The sequence below is a fragment of the Mesoplodon densirostris genome, chromosome 2 (genome assembly GCF_025265405.1).
Source record: "Mesoplodon densirostris isolate mMesDen1 chromosome 2, mMesDen1 primary haplotype, whole genome shotgun sequence".
Lineage (NCBI taxonomy): Eukaryota > Metazoa > Chordata > Mammalia > Artiodactyla > Ziphiidae > Mesoplodon > Mesoplodon densirostris.
Genome location: NC_082662.1, coordinates 121,016,563 through 121,033,372, shown reverse-complemented (window position 1 = coordinate 121,033,372; position 16,810 = coordinate 121,016,563). Strand labels below are relative to the sequence as shown.

The 16,810-nt window shown below is 41.4% G+C and overlaps 1 non-coding gene across 1 annotated transcript; it reads left to right on the top strand.

Moving 5' to 3' along the window:
* The first annotated feature begins 14,686 nt into the window (after positions 1-14,686).
* On the top strand, positions 14,687-14,817 carry LOC132484762 (small nucleolar RNA SNORA70). The gene has a single exon (XR_009531314.1). It is a non-coding gene; the product is annotated as a small nucleolar RNA SNORA70 (small nucleolar RNA).
* Positions 14,818-16,810: the final 1,993 nt, after the last annotated feature.

Sequence of the window (16,810 nt, the reverse complement as noted above, 5' to 3'; positions counted from 1 at the left end):
ACTACAAAGCTACAGGAATCAAGACAGTATTGACAGTAATCAAGATGGGCACAAAAACAGAAATATAGATCAATGGAGCAGGATATAAAGCCCAGAGACAAACCCACACACATATGGTCACCTTATTTTTGATAAAGGAGGCAAGAATATATAATGGAGAATAGACAGCCTCTTCAATAAGTGGTGCTGGGAAAACTGGACAAGTACATGAAAAAGAATGAAATTAGAAGACTCCCTAACACCATACACAAAAATAAACTCAAAATGGATTAAAGACCTAAATGTAAGGCCAGACACTATCAAACTCTTAGAGGAAAACATAGGCAGAAAACTCTGTGAGATAAATCACAGCAAGATCCTTTTTGACCCATCTCCTAGAGAAATGGAAATAAAAACAAAAATAAACAAATGGGACCTAATGAAACTTAAAAGCTTTTGCACAGCAAAGTAAACCACAAACAAGATGAAAAGACAACCCTCAGAATGGGAGGAAATATTTGCCAACGAAGCAACTGACAAAGGATTAATCTCCAAAATTTACAAGCAGCACATGCAGCTCAATAACAAAAAAACAAACAACCCAAGCCAAAAATGGGCAGAAGACCTAAATAGACATTTCTCCAAAGAAGATATACAGATTGCCAACAAACACATGAAAGAATGCTCAACATCATTAATCATTAGAGAAATGCAAATCAAAACTACAATGAGATATCATCTCATACCAATCAGAATGGCCATCATCAAAAAATCTACAAACAATAAATGCTGAAGAGGGTGTGGAGAAAAGGGAACACTCTTGCACTGTTGCTGGGAATGTAAATTGATACAGCCACTATGGAGATCAGTATGGAGGCTCCTTAAAAAACTAAAAATTGAACTACCATATGACCCAGCAATCCCACTACTGGGCATATACCCTGAGAAAACCATAATTCAAAAAGAGTCATGGAGCTTCCCTGGTGGCACAGTGGTTAATAATACACCTGCCAATGCAGGGGACACAGGTTCAAGCCCTGGTCTGGGAGGATGCCACATGCCATGGAGCAAATAAGTCCTTGCACCACAACTACAGAGCCTGCGCTCTACAGCCCATGTGCCACAATGACTGAGCCTGCATGCCACAACTACTGAAGCCCACACACCTAGAGCCCATGCTCTGCAACAAAAGAAGCCACCACAGTGAGAAGCCCATGCACCACAAGAAGGAGTAGCCCCCACTCCCCACAACTAGAGAAAGCCCACGCAGCAACAAAGACCCAATGCAGACAAAAATAAATAAATAAATAATTTAAAAATATAACAAAAAGAGTCATGTACCACAATGTTCATTGCAGCTCTATTTACAATAACCAGGACATGGAAGCAAACTAAGTGTCCATCGACAGATGAATGGATAATGAAGATGTGGCACATGTATACAATGGAATATTACTCAACCATAAAAAGAAATGAAATTGAGTTATTTGTAGTAAGGTGGATGGACCTAGCGTCTGTCATACAGAGTGAAGTAAGTCAGAAATAGAAAAACAAATATGGCATGTAACACATATATATGGAATCTAAAAAAAAAAAAAGGTTCTGATGAACCTAAGGGCCAGACAGGAATAACGACACAGATGTAGAGAATGGACTTGAAGACATGGGGATTGGGAAGGGTAAGCTGGGATGAAGTGAGAGAGTAGCACTGACATATATACACTACCAAATTTAAAATAGATAGCTAGTGGGAAGCAGCTGCATAGCACAGGGAGATTAGCTCGGTTCTTTGTGACCACCTAGATGGATGGGATAAGGAGGGTGGGGAGGCAGACGCAAGAGCGTGGGGATATGGGGATATATGTATGCATATCGCTGATTCACTTTGTTATACAGCAGAAACTAACACAACACTTTAAAGCAACTATACTCCAATAAAGATGTTTAAAAAAAAAGTCTACTGGGAATTCTGTGGCGGTCCAGTGGTTAGGACTCCACACTTTCATTGCCGAGGGCACGGGTTCAATCCCTGGTCAGGGAACTAAGAGCTCACAAGCCACACAGTCAAAAAATAAATAAAATTTAAAAAATAATAAAATGTCTACAAATAACAAATGCTGGAGAGGGTATGGTGAAAAAAGAACGTCCTACACTGTTGGTGGGAATGTAAATTGGTGCAGCCACAATGGAAAACATCATGGAGGTTCCTCAGAGAACTAAATATAGAATTACCGTATAGTCCAGCAATCCCAATCCTGAGCATATACCTGGACAAAGCTATAATTCAAAAGGATACATGCACCCCTATGTTCATAGCAGCACTGTTCACAATAGCCAAAACATGGAAACAACCTAAGTGTCCATCGGCAGATGAACGGATACAGACGTGGTAAATATATACAATGGAATACTACTCAGTCATTAAAAAGGAACAAAATAATGCCATTTGAAACAACATGGATGGAACTAGAGATTATCATACTAAGTGAAGTATGTCAGAAGGAGAAAGACAAATACCATATGATATCACTTACATATGGAATCTAAAATATGGCACCAATGAACCTATCTACAAAACAGAACCAGACTCACAGACACAGAAATCAGACTTGTGGTTGCCAAGGGGAAGGGGGGAGGGAGAGGGATGGACTGGGAGTTTGGGGATGGTAGAGGCAAACTATTACATTTAGGATGGATAAACAACAAGGTCCTACTGTATAGCACAGAGAATTATATCCAGTCTCCTGGGATAAACCATAATGAAAAAGAATATTTTAAAAAGCATGTCTATATGTATAAAACTGAGTCACTTTGCTACACAGCAGAGATTGGCACAACATTGTAAATCAACTCGATTTCTTTCTTTTTTAACATCTTTACTGGAGTATAATTGCTTTACAATGGTGTGTTAGTTTCTGCTTTATAACAAAGTGAATCACTTATACATATACATATGTTCCCATATCTCTTCCCTCTTGCGTCTCCCTCACTCCCACCCTCCCTATCCCACCCCTCTAGGCGGTCACAAAGCACTGAGCTGATCTCCCTGTGCTATGCGGCTGCTTCCCACTAGCTATCTATTTTACTTTTGGTAGTGTACATATGTCCATGCCACTCTCTCACTTTGTCACAGCTTACCCTTCCCCCTCCCCATATCCTCAAGTCCATGCTCTAGTAGGTCTGTGTCTTTATTCCCCTCTTGCCCCTAGGTTTTTCATGACCTTTTTTTTTTCTTAGATTCCATGTATATGTGTTAGCATACGGTATTTGTCTTTCTCTTTCTGACTTACTTCACTCTGTATGACAGACTCTAGGTCCATCCACCTCACTACAAATAACTCAATTTCATTTCTTTTTATGGCTGAGTAATATTCCAGTGTATATATGTGCCACATCTTCTTTATCCATTCATCTGTTGATGGACACTTAGGTTGCTTCCATGTCCTGGCTATTGTAAATAGAGCTGCAATGAACATTTTGGTACATGACTCTTTTAGAATTATGGTTTTCTCAGGGTTTATGCCCAGTAGTGGGATCGCTGGGTCATATGGTAGTTCTATTTGTAGTTTTTTAAGGAACCTCCATACTATTCTCCATAGTGGCTGTACCAATTCACATTCCCACCAGCAGTGCAAGAGTGTTCCCTTTTCTCCACACCCTCTCCAGCATTTATTGTTTCTAGATTTCTTGATGATGGCCATTCTGACTGGTGTGAGATGATATCTCATTGTAGTTTTGATTTGCATTTCTCTAATGATTAATGATGTTGAGCATTCTTTCACGTGTTTGTTGGCAATCTGTATATCTTCTTTGGAGAAATGTCTATTTAGGTCTTCTGCCCATTTTTGGCTTGGGTTGTTTGTTTTTTTGTTATTGAGCTGCATGTGCTGCTTGTAAATTTTGGAGATTAATCCTTTGTCATTTGCTTCATTTGCAAATATTTTCTCAAACGTGCAAAGGCTTTTAAGTTTCATTAGGTCCCATTTGTTTATTTTTGTTTTTATTTCCATTTCTCTAGGAGATGGGTCAAAAAGGATCTTGCTGTGATTTATGTCATAGAGTATTCTCCCTATGTTTTCCTCTAAGAGTTTGATAGTGTCTGGCCTTACATTTAGGTCTTTAATCCATTTTGAGTTTATTTTTGTGTATGGTGTTAGGGAGTGTTCTAATTTCATACTTTTACATGTACCTGGCCAGTTTTCCCAGCACCACTTATTGAAGATGCTGTCTTTTCTCCACTGTATATTCTTGCCTCCTTCATCAAAGATAAGGTGACCATATGTGCATGGGTTTATCTCTGGGCTTTCTATCCTGTTCCATTGATCTATATTTCTGTTTTTGTGCCAGTACCATACTGTCTTGATTACTGTAGCTTTATAGTATAGTCTGAAGTCAGGGAGGCTGATTCCTCCAGCTCCATTTTTTGTTCTCAAGATTGCTTTGGCTATTCGGGGTCTTTTGTGTTTCCATACAAATTGTGAAATTTTTTGTTCTAGTTCTGTGAAAAATGCCAGTGGTAGTTTGATAGGGATTGCATTGAATCTGTAGATTGCTTTGGGTAGTAGAGTCATTTTCACAATGTTGATTCTTCCAATCCAAGAACATGGTATATCTCTCCATCTGTTTGCATCATCTTTAATTTATTTCATCAGTGTCTTATAATTTTCTGCATAGAGGTCTTTTGTCTCCTTAGGTAGGTTTATTCCTAGATATTTTATTCTTTTTGTTGCAGTGGTAAATGGGAGTGTTTTCTTAATTTCACTTTCAGATTTTTCATCATTACTGTATAGGAATGCAAGAGATTTCTGTTCATTAATTTTTTATCCTGCTACTTAACCAAATTCATTGATTAGCTCTAGTAGTTTTCTGGTAACACCTTTAGGATTCTCTATGTATAGTATCATGTCATCTGCAGACAGTGACAGCTTTACTTATTCTTTTCCAATTTGGATTCCTTTTATTTCTTTTTGTTCTCTGTATGCTGTGGCTAAAACTTCCAAAACTATGTTGAATAAGAGTGGTGAGAGTGGACAACCTTGTCTTGTTCCTGGTCTTAGTGGAAATGGTTTCAGTTTTTCACCACTGAGGATGATGTTGGCTGTGGGTTTGTCATATATGGCCTTCACTATGTCGAGGAAAGTTCCCTCTACGCCTACTTTCTGCAGGGTTTTTATCATACATGGGTGTTGAATTTTGTCAAAAGCTTTCTCTGCGTCAATTGAGATGATCATATAGTTTTTCTCCTTTAATTTGTTAATATGGTGTATCACATTGATTGATTTGCATATACTGAAGAATCCTTGCATTCTTGGAATAAACCCCACTTGTTCATGGTGTATGATTCTTTTAATGTACTGTCGGATTCTATTTGCTAGTATTTTGTTGAGGATTTTTGCATCTATGTTCATCAGTGATGTTGGCCTGTAGTTTTCTTTCTTTGTGACATCTTTGTCTCGTTTTGGTATCAGGGTGATGCTCTCCTCATAGAATGAGTTTGGGAGTGTTCCTCCCTCTGCTATGTTTTGGAAGAGTCTGAGAAGGGTAGGTGTTCGCTCTTCTCTAAATGTTTGATAGAATTCGCCTGTGAAGCCATCTGGTCCTGGGCTTTTGTTTGTTGGAAGATTTTTAATCACAGTTTCAATTTCAGTGCTTGTGATTGGTCTGTTCATATTTTCTATTTCTTCCTGGTTTAGTCTCGGCAGGTTGTGCATTTCTAAGAATTTGTCCATTTCTTCCAGGTTGTCCATTTTATTGGCATAGATTTGCTTGTAGTAATCTCTCATGATCCTTTGTATTTCTGCAGTGTCAGTTGTTACTTCTCCCTTATCATTTCTAATTCTATTGATTTGAGTCTTCCTTTTTTTCTTGATGAGTCTGGCTAATGGTTTATCAATTTTGTTTATCTTCTCAAGAACCAGCTTTTAATTTTATTGATCTTTGATATCGTTTCCTTCATTTCTTTTTCTTTTATTTCTGATCTGATCTTTATGATTTCTTTCCTTCTGCTAACTTTGGGGTTTTTTTTTTTGTTGTTCTTCTTTCTCTAATTGCTTTAGGTGCAAGGTTACATTCTTTATTTGAGATGTTTCCTGTTTCTTAAGGTAGAATTGTATTGCTATAAACTTCCCTCGTAGAACTGCTTTTGCTGGATCCCAAAAGTTTTGGGTTGTCGTGGCTCCATTTTGATTTGTTTCTGGGAATTTTTTGATTTCCTCTTTGATTTCTTCAGTGATCTCTTGGTTATTAAGTAGTATATTGTTAACCTCCACGTGTTTGTATTTTTTACAGATCTTTTCCTGTAATTGATATCTAGGCTCATAGCATTGTGGTCGGAAAAGATACTTGACACGATTTCTTTTTTTTTTTATTTACCAAGGCTTGATTTGTGACCCAAGATATAATCTATACTGGAGAGTGTTCCATGAACACTTGAGAAGAATGTGTATTCTGTTGTTTTCGAATGGAATGTCCTATCAATATCAATTAAGTCCATCTTGTTTAATGTATAATGTAAAGCTTGTGTTTCCTTATTTATTTTCATTTTGGATGATGTGTCCATTGGTGAAAGTGGGGTGTTAAATTCCCCTACTATGATTGTGTTACTGTCGATTTCCCCTTTTATGGCTGTTAGTATTTGCCTTATGTATTGAGGTGCTCCTATGTTGGGTGCATAAATATTTACAATTGTTATATCTTCTTCTTGGATCAATCCCTTGATAATTCTGTAGTGTCCTTCTTTGTCTCTTGTAATAGTCTTTATTTTAAAGTCTATTTTGTCTGATATGAGAATTGCTACTCCAGCTTTCTTTTGGTTTCCATTTGCATGGAATATTTTTTCCATTCCCTCACTTTCAGTCTGTATGTGTCCCTAGGTCTGAAGTAGGTCTCTTGTAGACAGCATGTAGATGGGTCTTGTTTTTGTATCCATTCAGCAAGTCTGTGTCTTTTGGTGGGAGCATTTAATCCATTTACATTTAAGGTAATTATCGATATGTATGTTCCTATTCCCATTTTCTTAATTGTTTTGGGTTTGTTATTGTAAGTCTTTTCCTTCTCTTGTGTTTCCTGCCTAGAGAAGTTCCTTTAGCATTTGTTGTAAAGCTGGTTTGGTGGTGCTGAACTCTCAGCTTTTGCTTGTCTGTAAAGGTTTTAATTTCTCCATCAAATCTGAATGAGATCCTTACTGGGTAGAGTAATCTTGGTTGTAGGTTTTTCTCCTTCATCACTTTAAATATGTCCTGCCACTCCCTTCTGGCTTGCAGAGTTTCTGCTGAAAGATCAGCTTTTAGCCTTATGGGGATTCCCTTGTGTGTTTTTGTTGTTTTCCCCTTGCTGCTTTTAATATGTTTTCTTTGTATTTAATTTTTGATAGTTTGATTAATATGTGTCTTGGCATGTTTCTCCTTGGATTTATCCTTTATGGGACTCTCTGTGCTTCCTGGGCTTGATTAACTATTTCCTTTCCCATATTAGGGAAGTTTTCAACTACAATCTCTTCAAATATTTTCTCAGTCCCTTTCTTTTGCTCTTCTTCTTCTGGGACCCCTATAATTCGAATGTTAGTGCTTTTAATGTTGTCCCAGAGGTCTCTGAGACTGTCCTCACTTCTTTTCGTTCTTTTTTCTTTATTCTGCTCTGCAGTAGTTATTTCCACTATTTTATCTTCCAGGTCACTTATCCGTTCTTCTGCCTCAGTTATTCTGCTATTGATCCCTTGTAGAGAATTTTTAATTTCATTTATTGTGTTGTTCATCATTGTTTGTTTGCTCTTTAGTTCTTCTAGGTCCTTGTTAAACGTTTCTTGTATTTTGTCTATTCTATTTCCAACATTTTGGGTTGTCCTTACTATCATTATTCTGAATTATTTTTCAGGTAGACTGCCTATTTCCTCTTCATTTATTAGGTCTGGTGGGTTTTTACCTTGCTCCTTCATCTGCTGTGTGTTTTTCTGTCTTCTCATTTTACTTACCTTAATGTGTTTCGGGTCTCCTTTTTGCAGGCTGCAGGTTCGTAGTTCCTGTTGTTTTTGGTGTCTGTCCCCAGTGGCTAAGGTTGGTTCAGAGGGTTGTGTAGGCTTCCTGGTGGAGGGGACTAGTGCCTGTGTTCTGGTGGATGAGGCTGGATCTTGTCTTTCTGGTGGGCAGGTCCATGTCTCGTGGTATGTTTTGGGGTGTCTGTGGCCTTATTATGATTTTAGGCAGCCTCTCTGCTAATGGATGGGGCTGTGTTCCTGTCTTGCTAGTTGTTTGGCATAGGGTGTCCAGCACTGTAGCTTGCTGGTCGTTGAGTGAAGCTGGGTCTTGGCGTTGAGATGGAGATCTCTGGAGATTTTCGCCATTTGATATTATGTGGAGCTGGCATGTCTCTTGTGGACCAGTGTCCTGAAGTTGGCTCTCCCACCTCAGAGGCACAGCACTGACTCCTGGCTGGAGCACCAAGAGCCTTTCATCCACACGGCTCAGAATAAAAGGGAGAAAAAATAGAAAGAAAGAAAGAGGATAAAATAAAATAAAGTAAAATAAAATAAAGTTATTAAAATAAAAAATTATTTTTACAAAAAAAATTTTTTTAAGTAAAAAAAAAAAAAGAAAAAATGGATGGACAGACCCCTAGGACAAATCGTGAAAGCAAAGTTATACAGACAAAATCACACACAGAAGCATACACATATACATTCACAAAAAGAGAAAAAGGGGGAAAAAATAATATATCTTTGCTCCCAAAGTCCACCTCCTCAATTTGGGATGATTCGTTGTCTATTCAGGTATTCCACCAATGCAGGGTACATCAAGTTGATAGTGGAGATTTAATCCGCTGCTCCTGAGGCTGCTGGGAGAGATTTCCCTTTCTCTTCTTGGTTCGCATAGCTCCCGGGGCTCAGCTTTGGATTTGGCCCCGCCTCTGCGTGTAGGTCGCCTGAGGGCATCTGTTCTTCGCTCAGACAGGATGGGGTTAAAGGAGCCGCTGATTCGGGGACTCTGGCTCACTTAGGCCGGGGGGAGGGAGGGGCACGGAGTGCGGGGCGAGCCTGCGGCGTCAGAGGCCGTCGGGACATTGCACCAGCCTGAGGCTCGCCATGTGTTCTCCCGGGTAAGTTGTCCCTGGATCACGGAACCCTGGCAGTGGCGGGCTGCACAGGCTCCCCGGGAGGGGAGGTGTGGAGAGTGACCTGTGCCCGCACACAGGCTTCTTGGTGGCGGCAGCAGCAGCCTTAGCGTCTCATGCCCGTCTCTGGTGTCCGCGCTGATACCGCGGCTCACGCCCGTCTCTGGAGCTCCTTTAAGTGGTGCTTTGAATCCCCTCTCCTCACGCACCTTTTGGGAGGTCTGAGGTCTTCTGCCAGCGTTCAGTAGGTGTTCTATAGGAGCAGTTCCATGTGTACGTGTATCTGTGGGGAGGAAGGTGATCTCCGCGTCTTACTCTTCCGCCATCTTGAAGCTGCTCCAACTCTATTTCAATGAAGGAAGGAAAGAAAGAAAGAAAGAAAGAGAGAAAGAGTGAAAGAGAGAGAGAGAAGGAGGGAGAGAGGGAGGGAGGGAGGGAGGAAGGAAGGAAGGAAGGAAGGAAGAAAAGGCATCCAGATTGGAAAAGAAGGAGGAGGAAGAGGAAGAAGAGGAGAGGCTTGACTCCGGCTTGAAAAAGGGAAAGTAGTTAATAAAGAACAGAGAAGGAGGAGAGCATAAGACATGGAAACAGAGTGTGAAGAGACATTAGTCTGCAAAGTGTCTTCAGGGAACAGTGAGGAGATAAACTTGCAGGATGGAGTCCCTACTGGAGCACAGGGGTGATAAGACTACCAGCAAATCTGGAGGCAGCAGAGGAGGCCTTGACACGTGGCTGAGATGACCGAACTCTGTGGGAGATGTTTGAACTGGGATATGACCCGGGGTGCTAATTCAGCAAGATTACCCTCCTCCCCCCAACCCCCCCCCAAAAAAGAAAAGAAAACAATATATGTTTCCTGACTCTTCTATTTAAGCTACAATTGAAAAATGGCACTTAAAGCAAATGATTGGCTTTTCCATATTATAAGAGTGTGTGGAGAGTTGACCAGACAGTCCTTGCGCTGTTCTCCTATACCCACAAATAAAGGATGAGGAACACAGATAAAGCTGCAACCAGTTATGCCTCAGGATCGTGGGTTCCGAAGTACCTCCACCCTGCTCACTTCCAGATGCTAGTTTCTAATTCTTGCTTCTATTCCACTTTAGCTTTAGGCCTTCTCATTGGCTGACAATTTGAGTATTATTTATGTGGGCCATTAGTTTTGTTTGGTTTATTTGTTTGTTTGGTCATTGGTTTGTTTTAGTGCTCCATAATGGCAAAGAGAATTTAGTTTAGCTGCTCTACTGGAAATTGATTTTGGGACCTTCACTTTTACCCTTCCAAACTTAGATCTCTATTCCTAAATCTGGGACGACTTTTCGTTAGCTATCTATTTAAAACACCAAGTAAGCCCAACTGTTTAAGTTAGAGATTGTCTGCTCAACTAAGTCTACCCTGTCATTGTAAATGATCTTGGTTCCTCTTTATAAAAGCCACATTCTTAAGATAAGATGACACAAGGGTTGTAAAAAGACTATGGAAACACTTGGAAATGCAATATAAGTAAATATTTTATTTTCAGATCTCTCTTTGGAGGTGTAAAGCTTTTAAGCAGCTTTGTAGCTGCTTAAAAAATAAAGCTTCCTCCAGACCCCCCAGTAGTGTGCTTAAAAAAAAAAGGAAGAAAGAAAAATACAGATGTGCAGTGCACCCAGGTGCCTTTGGGCATTTAATTCTTCTTCCCAGGTCCTGGATTGCCCACTTGGGGCTTTATGTGTGAGATCTCAGTTTCAGTTACCCCAGACTTTGATTAGTATAACAGGTTCTTCCCTCCACACTCTGATGTTGCCTTTTGAAGTACACACAAAGGGAGTGGCACAATATGTTTTTTAAAAATTACAAGCATTTCAGGATAACTAGCAAATTAAATGTTCAGGCCTTATCCAGATCCAGCTTTAGCAGTTTTCCATCATTAGCAACTGCCTCATTCCCTTAAAAGGTCTTGTAATCTCTTTTATAAATCCTTTGACATCACCAGCTGGCCCCTCTCCACACCACTCAGAGCATTTTTCCTGAAACAGTGCTGGAGGGGCCTCAGAATTTTCCACCTCTCTGAGCAGCCGGGCTGTGCCATTTACTGGCCAAAGGCAGCCTCTGTAATTTGAGCTCCACAGACATGATAACACTTTAACTGCAGCCAAGCTTAATTCAGAACAAATGTGCCTCAAGTCCATACCTTTTTGGAAAAGCAGCCCAGTCTAAGATCTAGAGCAGTGACAGGGTTGAGGTGGTGGTGGGGTGGGATTGGCTGATGCAAATCTGACTGTCCAGATGGATGTGCTGGGCACATTACTAATGTGTACTGTGGCCCAGTCACCTGCCTCCTGGTGGCCCCGTGTCCATTCCTGAGACAGAGGCATCCTTCCCTATCACTGTCTAGTGTCCATCCACCCAATATTCCAAGAAAGGTCCTTAGCAAACCTAATGGTGGAATGGAGTATTCTAATTACTCAAATTTTCTGGTTAGTGGGAAGTTACCATGGATCTAGGGTTTACCAGTGAGAATAAGTCTATGATTTAAAAAAAGACATATTTCTGAACAGATATTTGAACACCTTGTTCATAGCAGCGTTATTCACAATAGCCAAACGGTGAAAACAACTCAAATGTCCATCAGAGATGAAGGGATAAACAAAATGTGGTGTATACATACAATGGAATATTATTATCCAGCCTTAAAAAGAATGAGACTGTGAGGCATGCTATAACATGGGTGAACCTGAGTACAAAACACTAAGTAAGCCAGTCACAAAAGGACAAGTAGTGTATAATTCCATTATATGGGGTGCCTAGAATAGGCAAATTCATGGAGACAGAAAGTACAATAGAGATTCCCAGGGACTGAGGGGAGGGGAGAATGGGGAGTTGTAGTTTAGTGGGTATTGGGTTTCTGTTTGGAATGATGTAAAAGTTCTGGAGATGGATAGTGGTGATGGTTGTACAACAATATAAATGTGCTTAATGCTGCTGAATTGTATATTTTTAAATGGCTTAAGTGGTTTTTTAAAAGCATGTTTCTGAAGATATTGTATCCTTAAACAAGGTATTTGGGTTTCTTGACTACAGGGTCACTGCTGCAAGTATCAGTGACCATTCTGCTGATGAGCAGAAGAGTTCTGATTAAGCAGATGTTCTAATTCAGATGATCTTAAATCATCACACATGCACTCTACTTTGTGACACTTCAAGTTCTTCTGGAGTCTGGTTGGGATATTAAACAGACAAAGAAAATGACACATTTTGAAATATTAAAATACTTGAAACACCTTGAGACCATCTCATACCCTACCCATCTCAAGTCAGTCTTTACGGTTATTTCCATGGAAGTTTTGACAGATTTTAGAACTCAAAGGGTTGTGTGTAACTGGTTTCCACCTAAACATCAAGGGTAGGGTAAAAAGTCTCTTGCATTTCCCAGCCATGGGAGATGGATGTGATTGCATTCAGGATGCATTTGCTGAGTGCCTACTATATGCCATTGTCATGAAATACATCATTTATTCAACAGATATTTATTGGTTGCTAATTGTGTGCCCTGTGAAGAGCTCTGAACAGTAAGAAGAATAGATGGAACGATTTCTGTTCTCGAGGAACTCACTCTGATCTATCAAAGAGCTAAGACGGGTATTCAGATAGTACAGACACAAAGCAGCAAAAGTAGGTACACAGGTGATGTCATAGGGTTCAGCGTGCGAGAAATCACTCTGTATGGCAGGGGTGGGTGGTAGTGGGTGGTAGGGTGTGACGTAGGGAAAACTTCATGGAGGCGGCAGGATGTGAGCTTGGCATTGAAGGCTTATATTAAGTCCATGGGCACGATCAGCAAAGGGCATTCCAGCCAGTCAGACTTGCTAACCATCGCTTAATGTACCTGAGGCTGCAGTGCCCCACCTCCCAAGCCTCCCCGGCAGATGCATCTTGAGGTTACCTGAGACTTCTCTGTGGTCAGCCAGTGAGTCTTGCTCAATTGTCCACTGAGCTGTGCAGTCCCTTCCCAAATTAACTCCAGGGGACTGGCCACGGAAATTCCAAAGAGGATGAACAGGACTTGCCAAGACCTATCTGAGCTCAGACCTCCATCCTGTGGCTTTGTGTCCTTGGACCAGAAAATGACAAGGGTCCCAACAAAGGGCTTTTCCTCCTGTTTTAGCCAAGAAGAGGGAAAGGAGATAGAACAAGTAGTTGCTTGTTTCAGGACACAATTCATTATAGAAAAGAAAGTAATGTTATGCTCTGGGCAGAGAATGAAGCCTGAACTTATCTACAGGCCAGTCTTACACACTTGTGCACGCACATGCATACACACACATACATGATTTCAGGGGCAAGAAGGAATTGCAACACCTCTGTTCTGCACTCACCCACAGCCCACACCACAAAGCCAAAGGATAAAATCCTTTATTTCACAACACAAATCCCCCAGAGGGATTACACATTGACCTCTGAGAGTCATACTCTTGATAGAGCATGTTTTCTTGACGTTTGCTTCTGTGGAGAGAAGGTGGGCCTGGACCCCCAAGGAGGGGAGGGGAAAGCACACATAATGCTCTCCTGCCACATGCTAGGAGGTGCCTGGCACTTTCACTGACTTTATCTCATTTAATCCTCACAACAACTCTGCAGGTTGGGGATCACTGACTCCAGTTGCAACTAAGAACTAAGGCTTCAAAGCCATGCCTATCTGTTTTAAATTCCAGGCAGCATCCAAGAGTGGGAAAAAATGTAGGAAGAGGCAAACTTTTCCAAATGCACTTTTCCAACTTGCCCAAATTTGACCTGATGTGTGTGTGTGTGTGTGTGTGTGTGTGTATGCAAACACACACAGGTGTAGCGAAGACACAAGTATGGGCTCAGCCATCACGCTGCCTGAGTTTAAATCCCGGCTCCGTCACTTAGGAGCTCTGTAATCTTGGTAAGATAACGTCTCTGTGCCTTTCCATCTGTAAAATGGAAACAAGAGTGGCATTTACGATATTTGAGATATTCTTCAAAATAATATGGGACGGAGAATTAAGTATGGATATAGATAAAACAAGAATGCCTGTGAAGGGAGTTCCTTAGCGGTCCAGTGGTTAAGACTCTGCACTTCCAATGCAGGGGGCACGGGTTTGATCCCTGGTCGGGGAGCCAAGATCCCACATGCCCTGTGGCATGACCAAAAAATTAAAAACTTAAAAAAAAAAAGATTGGCTATGAGTTGATAATTATTGTACATGGGGGTTTATCACATTCTTTTGGTCTACTTTTGTATATGTTTGGCATTTTCCATTAAAAAAGTTTTAAGCAGTATTACTCACAAGAGCCCAAAGGTGGAAACAACTCAGATGTCCATCAACAGATGAATGGATAAACAAAATATAATATGTATAATACATACGTATGGAATATGTATGGAATATCATTTGGCTTTGAAAAGGAATGAGGGACTTCCCTGGTTGTCCAGTGGTTGACTCCGTGCTCCCAGTGCAGGGGGCCCGGGTTCGATCCCTAGATCCCGCATGCTGCAACTAAGAGCCTGCATGCCGCAACTAAAATAAGATCCTGTGTGCCACAACTAAGGCCCAGTACAGCCAAATCAATCAATAAATAAATATTAAAAAAAAAGAAAAGAATGAAATTCTGCTTTCTTCCCCTTGGGGGCCCAATGTGCAATGGCTGCAAATAGCAGCCTCCTCAGTAGTGTACGCAGCCTATTGCCTGTACGGGTTGCCCTAAGGGACCTTGGAGACAGCCCTTTCCAGTGGACATTCATGACTGGCATGGTGTCCCCAATCTAGACTCCAGACAGGTATGCGCAGTGCCTTTGGAAAGCTCCAGGGCACAGTGGCCAGGGTTCACACTGGCCAAGTCACAATGTCCATCTGCACCAAGCTGCAGAACAAGGATCATGTGATTGAGGCCCTATGTAGGGCCAAGTTCAAGTTCCCTAGCCGCCAAAAGGTCCACATCTCCAAGAAGTGGGAATTTACTAAGTTTAATGCAGATGAATTTGAAAACATGATGGCAGAAAAGCGGCTCATCCTGGATGGCTATGGGGTCAAATACATCCCTAATCACGGCCCCCAGACCAATGGCGGGCCCTGCACTCATGAGAGACTTGGCACTGTCCCCTCCTTACTCACGCCCACCAATAAATCCTACTTTCCTGTCAAAAAAAAAAAATAAGAATGAAATTCTGACACATGCTACAATGTGCGTGAACTTTAAAGAATTATGCTAAGTGAAATAAGCCAGTCACAAAAGGACAAATATTGTACGATGCCACTTATATAAGATACCTAGAATAGACAGTTTCATAGAGACAGAAAGTAGAATAGAGATTGCCAGAGCCTGGGAAGAGGGAGGTAATGGGGAGTTACAGTTATTGGGTACAGAGTTTTTGTTTGGGATGATGAAAAATTTCTGGAGATGGGTAATGGTGATGGTTACACAGCATTGTGAATGTACTTAATACCACTGAATTGTACACTTAACATGATTAAGATAGTAAGTTTTATGTATATTTTGCCACAATAAAAAAAAATGAGATCATGCTTGTAAAGTACTTAGAGTTTTGGGTACATCGTAAACTCTCAATATTAGTTAGTATTATCAGATGCACATCCAGTCTCTGAGAGACATGTTTTGGGAATATGTTGCATTGTCTGGCCCCCAGGATTTCTCTTCCCAGACCCTGTGTCCAAACCTGTGCATGTCTGTATTACCTGGGTTTTTCTAGCTTGCAAAGCCCTCTTGTAGTTATTCTCTCACCGAATCTATGAGAACCTTCTGAGAGAAGTGTGAGTATGGTTCCCATTGTGCAGATAAGAAAACTAAGGATCAGTCAGGGAGGTTATGGGGTTTTTCCAACAGCAGGTAGGCAGAAGCCAGGTCTAGAAGGCAAGCCCTCCACTCCTCCTCCACACCTTCTGTGCATTCCTTCTCTTTAGTCCTTGACTCCCATACCCCACTCCACTGTAAACGTGTCTGCCTGTGGCTCCTTTGATGGGAGGGGGCTTCTGGAAAGAGGCACTCCTGCAAAGCCAAGACCGAAGACTTGGTTCTTTGCCTTCATTATGGCTCCTCAGGGGGAGTGAAGAACTCTGTAAACTGGGAGGGCAATGCCCTCCCTGAAAGGTTTCCAGGGATCCCCCTGCCCTAATGCCCCTCTCGAAGCAATCGCAATCTCCTTCCCCACACTTCTATCTTGCTTTACTGACCCAGTCCCACATGACACCCCTGCAAGCTGAGAAGTGAAATGTCTGATACTGCCCCCAACAGAGTGATAGTGCGTTCAGAACATCTCAGGCTGCCTCGACCTCTACCTCTGGCGTTTACAACATAGGAGACCACTTTTCCCCATCTACCACACAGTCTCTTTACAGTCCTTGTGACACCTTGGTCTCTGGGTTTACCCTACATACAAGCACCACTGGGACAATGGACTAGACCCCATTGACCGGCCACCACGCTCTGTCTGCTCGGGAGCCAGAGACTAACACTCTGAACAATTGTGCCTGAATCAGAATTGCCTTCACTATCCTCACAGCCAAGACTCTTCCCCTCAGTGCTCACTCTTTCAGTCATTGATTCGTTCATTCGTTTCTTCAGGAGTGATGCTACCTGCATGCATTTCTTCTCCCTACCCCAATGACTTGTGAACCAAAATATCACGCACAGCTTGGGTGTGGAAATGAATTGTCAGGGAAAGCTCTTCTGTACCTGAGAATACTATTGAGACGACCGC